At 33.9% G+C, this 8,199-nt stretch overlaps 1 protein-coding gene across 3 annotated transcripts in view; it reads right to left on the reverse strand.

The window, feature by feature from the left end:
- Positions 1-7,737, reverse strand: part of LOC127842337 (activated Cdc42 kinase-like) — a 124,101-nt gene extending 116,364 nt beyond the window's left edge. Inside the window, exon 1 of one of the 3 annotated variants that reach the window (XM_052371787.1) lies at positions 7,675-7,737. The gene's annotated coding sequence lies outside the window, so the exon portion shown is untranslated. Of the gene's footprint in view, positions 1-3,354; positions 3,454-7,674 lie in introns of those variants that run through there. The other 2 variants (XM_052371790.1, XM_052371786.1) reach the window with 2 other exon arrangements.
- Positions 7,738-8,199: the final 462 nt, after the last annotated feature.

The raw sequence follows: 8,199 nt of genomic DNA on the forward strand, positions 1-8,199 counted from the left end.
GATGCAGTTAATATAATAGCGTAACAGAAAAAATAAAATAATGGAGGTTATACATTTACAACAATTCATTTAAACTCTTCCTGTAGCTTTTTTTGTTTCGCCTAACAAAGTTTCATTTCCTTGGAACTATCTGTAGAAAGCTTAGAATGGCCATCATTGCTTGCAAAGAGCAAAGTAACTGTATAATTTATAACAGTAATGTAATAAATTATGGTAAAATTTCCTACACTAAGGTAACCAACAATAACTTCAAGTTAATATTACTACAAACAAAAAGGCCAGGCCTCCTCAGATATCCCTGACCACTTGGTGAAAGAATCATTGCCCATTATCGAGCACTTGGCAAGATACCATCTCCACATATCTGGGATGGTTTGGACTCCTGCTATCAGTGAGTGAGGAGCATTCAATGTGCTCTCGGCAGGTGGTTTAACAGATTATCTATCAATCAGAAATAAACACTGGAAAATCTCCCCGACTTCCATAAAACTGGTTTATATACAACACAAACCAGCTAAAAAATCTTGGGAAAATTACTCTATTTATTTGAAATCTGGGTAAATTGTGTATATAAATCATCTGCAGAATGTTCATTATTCAGTTTTAATCTTGATTGGCACATGTATATCTGCCAGTGGCATTAAATTGGCTAAGGCATATCAATGATGAGATATATTCTGTGAATTGTTAGCTGGTAAAATAACGATAAAAATAACTTTGATTTCAAAATTGCTCCTGCCACCTGTGAGCTATGACTTTCATGGGAATGTGCTTTGCATTGCATTTTCAATATAGAAGTACTACCGAACAATGACCTAACAAAAACAAATGCATTTTCAATATAGAAGTACTACCGAACAATGACCTAACAAAAACAATCTTACATCAACTTATCAACGAAATGTTTTCGATACCTTTTAACCATAATCATCAACAACAACCATATTTATAAGAACAATGCAAATTGTTTCAGTAAGGTATAGATTCTGTGCCATTTTATGTTGCTTTGCATCTACCTTGCTCCTTAAGATAGCAGGATGGCCATTTGAACGGTTTCAAGACATCACTAAGCGCCATTTGTTTCCTTTAATTTACATCGCCCACTTCAGACAAGGAATACAATAATTTGAAAACATTGACAAGGAAATGTCACTTAGTTTAAAGCAAATGTGATTTTTTCTAAATTTATATTTCCTATACAGGGATGGAAACTAACGTTTTACAATTGGTTGCCCACACGGGCAACCATCTTTAGTATTTTGGTTGCCCAGGTAAAGACTAACGAGCCCAGTACGATGTACATGTAGGGTTGTGTGTATATAAGAATTTCTTTAACCCTTTCCCCCATAAGAAGCAAAGTGAAAATTGCTTTTGCAACCAGAATAAAGCCAAAACAGCCTGCAAGTAACTCGCAGTCTGTTCAGGTTTTATGCTGTTTGCTACTCATCAGTATCTAAGGGTTGGAAATGAATCCTTTCAAACTTGAATATATTAAGAAAGGACTTAAATTTAATTTGATTTTCTAAAGGACTTCAAATGCGTCAAAGTGCGTTTCTGAGTGGTAAAGGGTTAAATAAAATAAAAGATAAGTAAACAACAACGTTGCTTAATTAACAAACTTTATGTGTATTATGTCGTAATATAAGTCTGAGTTAAATCATTTTATTGGCTTTGATAAATGAATTTTATTAAACTAATTATTAACTCACAGTCGCCAAGTTCATTAAATGTTTAAATGCTGTTAGTCCAAATAATTAGACGTAATCTGTCGATGTAAATCGACCGCATATTTATAGGAGTAAAATGCACTGAATTGTTTCAAGCTTGAAAAGCAAGTTGCCCAGCCGGACTACTAACTTTCGATTTTGAGTTGCCCAGGCCAAAATGTACTGGTCCCGGGCTCACGGGCAACCACTAATTTCCATTCCTGCTATATAGTCCATGTGTTCAAATCATCCAATGGCCTTAGTTCACAAACCCACTGTCCCACATCAGGCCGTTTCTATTTGTACATGACATGAATTGTCACCCACAAGCTATTCGTAAAATTGACATTACTTTGTTACAATCACTTTCCTCAAAACTTAAGGCCAATGACAAAGTCCCAGCCTCTGCAAAAAGACCCAGAGATTTAAATAAGAAAAATCCAATGGGCTCAAAAAACATGGTGGAAAGCTAGTGCAGAGATTGTGCGGAATCTTCTACGTTCTAGCTGTAGTCAAACCATAGTTTATATCCCTGAAACCTACACCTCTTAACTTTTTAACCCAATAGAAATGTAAGACTTATCTTCCTACAGTGCTCCAGGTAAGATTTGAAAAGGGCAGGGGGGGCTTTTTCGTCAAAAGGGCACTTTCCACGCACAGTCTTTTGTCAAAAGGGCACTTTCGAGGGCACTGGCGTTTCTGGAATACTTCCTGTTGCATGTTAATTTATGTTATTAATAATTGTTTGAATCTATTATTCCCATTATTATTAAACCATTTAAATATAATATCTACAATATGAGGAATTTAAATTAATTACAATAAGAGATTTATTAATAATCAAATGTAAAAAAAATATATATATATATAATTTTTTTTTATTTTTTTTTAGGGCAGGGGGGCCCTAGGATGGGCAGGGCGGAAGTACGGAGGGGCAGGGCTCACGGGCGCCCTTCAATTTAGGCCTAGCTGGAGCAATGTTCCTAGATTCAAGTTTAAAGGCTTCATTTCCAACCCTAAGATAATGATAGCAAGTTACTTGCAGGCTTTTTTGGTGTAATGCTGGATATTCACTTCTTCTGAGGGGGAAAGGGTTCAATTACAACTAGTACACAATAATAATAATAATATGTCATTTAAGCTAAAATAGCACTTTGTACAGCGCTTAGAAAATAAACACAGTTTACCCAATCAAAAGCTCTTTTTTTTTCACAATAAACTAAACAATGTTTACATACCTACAAACAACCCAATGAATATAAATGAAAGAGGTACAGTAAACCTTACAAATATGCCACTAAGGTATGCTGTATTAAAAGAACAGTTTTATTAATGACTCCAACAAAATCTACAATAGCCTGCTTTCTCTTGCATGGCATTTCCTGAAATTCAATGGTGGCACAGCCAATCAAACTCAGCATGAAATGAGAACAGATGAGATGCAATAAGTATTTAAGCCATAAAAACAAAAAACAAACAAGTTTAATAGGTAACATGAAATCTTTCAGACTGTGAGATTTTGACAAATTTCCCCAACTTCTTCACCATAAACTTCCTGAAATGAAACACAGCTTAATAAACCAAACTTTGACACAATACAAATGCCAAAATACTGAATGTACAGTTCTAAATAGACCTAAACACTTACCACTTTAACACTTCAGACCATGATTTAAAAAAAAAAATCAATAATCCAAATATCACCAAAAACACAATTTAACTTGTGCCAAAAAGCAAAAATAATTGAGCTTTCTTGTAATTTTTTCCAGAGATCTTAGTTTGAATGGAAATCACAGAACTGTAAACAGTAACCCTTCCAGCACACGCAGGAACTGGCTCACTTGAAAACATCTGCAAGTAATTAGGACTGTAGGAGGCTGCTACTCAGTGCTCATGAACAAAGAATAAGAAGGGAAGTAACTCTGATTGCCTGGTAGACAAACTCTCAGGAATAAGCTCCCTTTTTGGAATTATGCCTTGCTACAGAATTTGACACAGAAAATCAGATTTTCGTTGGATTGTTTGTTGTATTTAACAGTCATATAACCATAAAATGCGTCAAAAAACTTTTCCTGTAAGAGCTTAGCCGACCTCGGCAGTTAAGGTGTTAAACTTGAACCCTAATTAGCTAGTACCGTAATTCCATGCATGATTCCAAGCTATTTTTACCCAGGCATAGATTGGTAACTCAGGGGGTTTTCTAGCCATTTTGGGCAAAAGAAGTGTGGTTAAATTGGGATTTTTTTAATCAAGAAAAGTGGCAAATTTGGGAATTATTTATCGACAAAAACAACTAAATCAAAGTTATATATTTTGTAGGATGTTTAAAAAATTAGATATAGAGTCTAATAATCATACGTCATAAGAGACTTCTTTCTTACAATTTTTTTTTATATTTGTTTTGAAATTTGGATTTTTTATATAATTTCCGTTTGGGATCGGGTCCGTTTGCTTTGAGATCGGGCCCGTCTTATGGCCTTTTTTACATAGCAGGAAAACCCCTGTAACTCTGTAACTTAATATCTATTTTTGGCAATCTGGACAATTTTTCCTGTGTTATTTTGACAATCCAGCTTTCGGTCACTACATTTTATAAATATCAGAATTTGAGTTCATACATGTGTATTGCCTGGACATTTGTTCCTATTTACAATTTAATAAAAAATTGCAGATTTTTTTTTACCTTACAATGAAAAGTCCGGTTCAATTATTTGCACTATTTTAAACAAAATAGTATTTTCCTAATAAAGACGGTTATCACCTTAAGATAAGCCAAAAAAGGTATTGGATTCAATTTTAACTATCTGACAATAGTACCTGTAAGCTAGTTATGATGTGCAAACAAATTCAAAGCTAATGAAAGATCAGGGTTTTTTTAGCTAAAAATTTACTGATTTAACCGGCTGCTTCCCAATCGCAAAAAATCAACAATTTTTCCCAACAAGCTGACCAAAATTTCCCAAAAAAGCCCAATTTCAAAAAAAACAATAACAGTGTCCACCAGAAGCACCGGAAGCTGGCGATTTCACCATTTACTAACAATCTTGGCACTGGATACTTTTCCCAAAAATATCAATTCATACAGTGCAAAATGCCCATTTTAATTCAAATTTTTATTCAGTACAGTTTCAAGTATCTGTTATGCAACTTCTTTTCTCAGTTTATCACTCTCAGCGCCCTCACACTACTTTGGGGGAAGGGGTCCGCAGCCCTTAGTAGGGGGAATTTTTGCGGCGTTTCCCTTTTTGGGGGATTTTTTTACTTACTCTCTCATTATTACCTGTGTACATGTTTGCATTATATTCATTGCATTGTTTTTAATTAAGTATGTTTGAAAAGATTAAATTGAAATAGAATTGAGATATAACAATCATGAGACACTTCTTTCTATTAAAAAAACATTCTATTTTTTTAGGGGGAATTTTTTTCCCCAAAAGAGGAAAAAAGTATACTTTTCAGGTGGGGGACTGCCGCCGAAATTCGGCGGCAGATTTGATAGATTCAGGGCCCTGACTCTATATGTACTAGATAACCTGTTACCATCGATACAGACATGTCACCAAGACATGCTTGAGTGATAAGGTTATCAAGTGCTTACAATTTGTAAGGTTTTCATTTTCAATAAAATCATTTAAAATTTATAGCAAAATTATGAAATGGCTACATTTTATGCCCTTTTCGTATTGGCTTCAGATATTCTTATTTCATTAGGCCAAAAAGAAAAATAGTTGTGTTTCCGGTCACCCGACCGACCCTATCTTTTTGGGGCCGACCCAAAAACTTATTATCCAATATTTGCCTTTTTTGTTAATTTTTCCCCGTCGAGTTCCGAGTTCGGCGATTTTTTTCCATCTCCGTCCGGTCGAATTCGGCGATTACCAGAATTATTGTATTGTGACCTGCAAAATAACATCCCGTCGCCGCAAACGCTTTATATTATAAACATTGTGCAATCGGGGGACCAGCCTGTTTTTCCCGCAAAATCGATATCCGGCGTTCTGTTTGATTGTAAACATGGCGTCGTCCATTTTGTCCGTCAATTTGAACAAATGTTTTCATCATGCCGGAACAAAGTCTTTGAATTCTTATTCAAACTCCATGACTTTAAAGAATGTATGGCACAGATACCACCCAGCACAGTCGAAGCGATCGAAACTGGAAGTTCGTGGGTTTGCTGCTGAAGAAAAGGTGAGTTTTTTTGTCTGTTGGACAGTCGAGCTTACAATGAGCCTTCTATCGGGATTGGCCTGCTCCTGTCAACTGATTTGTAGCAACACGTAATTTAGAGATAAACAAAAACAATCATTTTATTTCTGACGAACAGCGAGGATCAATTTAAATGTAGTCAACGACCTTTATAGTATTTTCAAGTGTAAATCCGCGATATAACTAATCCAAACTGCTATATTTAGATATTAGAACAGTGTTCAACACTTTACACTGATTTATGGAAAACATGAAAAATAAAACGAATTTTAAATAATAATAAGTTTTTCCTACCTACCGACCCTACTTTTTTTCAGGAGGTGACCTGAAACACAACTATTTTTCTTTTTGGCCTAACCAACCATACACTTATGTTTTTCACATATATAACACTAATACCCTAACAAATAATTAAGATTAGATGTATAAGTGGATACTGCTGATAAGGAAATTTATATTCATTAAATTAAATAAATTTAAATTAAATTAATTTATATATAAATAATTAAAGTAATAATCAATTAACTGTTCATTTTGAAAATCTGGTTAAAATAATGTGTCGAATATTGTTCAAATTAAGACTGTATCTTACCTCAGCAAAAAAATATTTAGGATTTATTAAGGTGTGGTCACTATTTTAATGAGGTGAAATCTTATCCCTAAAATTTCACAGATGAAGAAAAAAATATAATTTGTGTATGTTTGCAATAAAATGCAACATTATTTCCATAAAATTTAATGTTTTCTGGTAATATTTAGCTACACCTTAATGTAAAACAATGTGGTGCTTGTTGTGACCAGTAAAACAAGTTTGTTAGTGTATGACATCACATTTTCAGGCTACTTGGGAATATGCTGACATTGTTAATTTAAAGGGATCTTTTCACGCTTTGATAAATTGACAAAATTGAAAAAAGTTGTTTCAGATTCGCAAATTTTCGTTTTAGTTATGATATTTGTGAGGAAACAGTAATACTGAACATTTACCATGGTCTAATATAGCCATTATATGCATCTTTTGACGATTTTAAAACCTAAAAATTATAAAGCGTTGCAACGCGAAACGATTGAATAATTTGGAGAGTTCTGTTTTTGTCGTTAAATTTTGTGAAACTACGAAGATTGCTTATATAAGGTATAAAATACTTCACGTATATGTACTCGGCGGAATAGCTCAGTAGGCTAGAGCGTTTTTACTTCAGGACTCTGGCAGGACTCCAGGGGTCACTGGTTCGAAACCTGGTTCGGGCAATGTTCTTTTCCTTTTTTTAATTTTATTCTTGATTTTTTACTGGAGCTTTTACGATCCAATGTTTACATTTATCGATATAAAGCATTTAATGAATAAGTTAAAAACTGCCAAAATCTGTGAAAAGGCCCCTTTAAATTACATAAATTAAATTAATTAAAATAATTCATAATAATTAAAAGTAATAAACAATTAACTGTTCAATTTGAAAAACTGGTTAAAATAATGTTATACCTTAATGCCTGCTAAAGTAAAGCGTTGTTTCACAGAAAACATTAAAACAGTTTCTAAATGACAAACTACTGACTACTGTACTGTACCCCACCCATTAAATTGAACACTTACAATAACATCACGTTCACTCGAATGATATTTTTTTATTTCACAAGAAAATTTCATGCATGCACATTTCGCAACATCGAGCTGCAACATTTCATAACAAAAATGTTCGCTTTAGCCCTAAACCCTCGGTTTAATACCATATAAAAATGTATCCATCATCTTTTTTTTTACCTTTTTCCAGCACGTAGTCAGACATATTGAACTTTCAAGATATACTACTCGTCGCAATCAGCACGAGGAGTAATGCCGAGTAGCCTCCCTTATATTGATCATATTTTGAGAATCATAAAATACTAAAAATAGCATGTGTGCTGTTTATGAGTTTTTCTGAGGACACGGAGTGTCCCAACCGGCCCTAGAACTAGTATCTGATGCTGACCCTTATTTATTTTTTGGCAATCTTATTTGAGTTTTTTCATAATTTCTGCTTCATTCAAACACATTTTGCATGATTAACTGCCATTTCGAAAGAAAGATATGTTTTAAAAACATTTTTTTTAAATAAAAAAGAGGAAAGCAAGGCGTACACTTTGAAATGAAAGCAACCTGTGTTTGCCTTAAACTGATATGTTCTTTGACATGTTCATTGAAAAGTTTAAAACATCTTCATTACCGGGTAAATGGGAAGAAAAAAATAATGACCCGGTACGTTGCAACAAACAATTTTGTGACGCAATTAATGTAATCATAAAACAT

The sequence above is a fragment of the Dreissena polymorpha genome, chromosome 8, assembly GCF_020536995.1.
Source record: "Dreissena polymorpha isolate Duluth1 chromosome 8, UMN_Dpol_1.0, whole genome shotgun sequence".
Lineage (NCBI taxonomy): Eukaryota > Metazoa > Mollusca > Bivalvia > Myida > Dreissenidae > Dreissena > Dreissena polymorpha.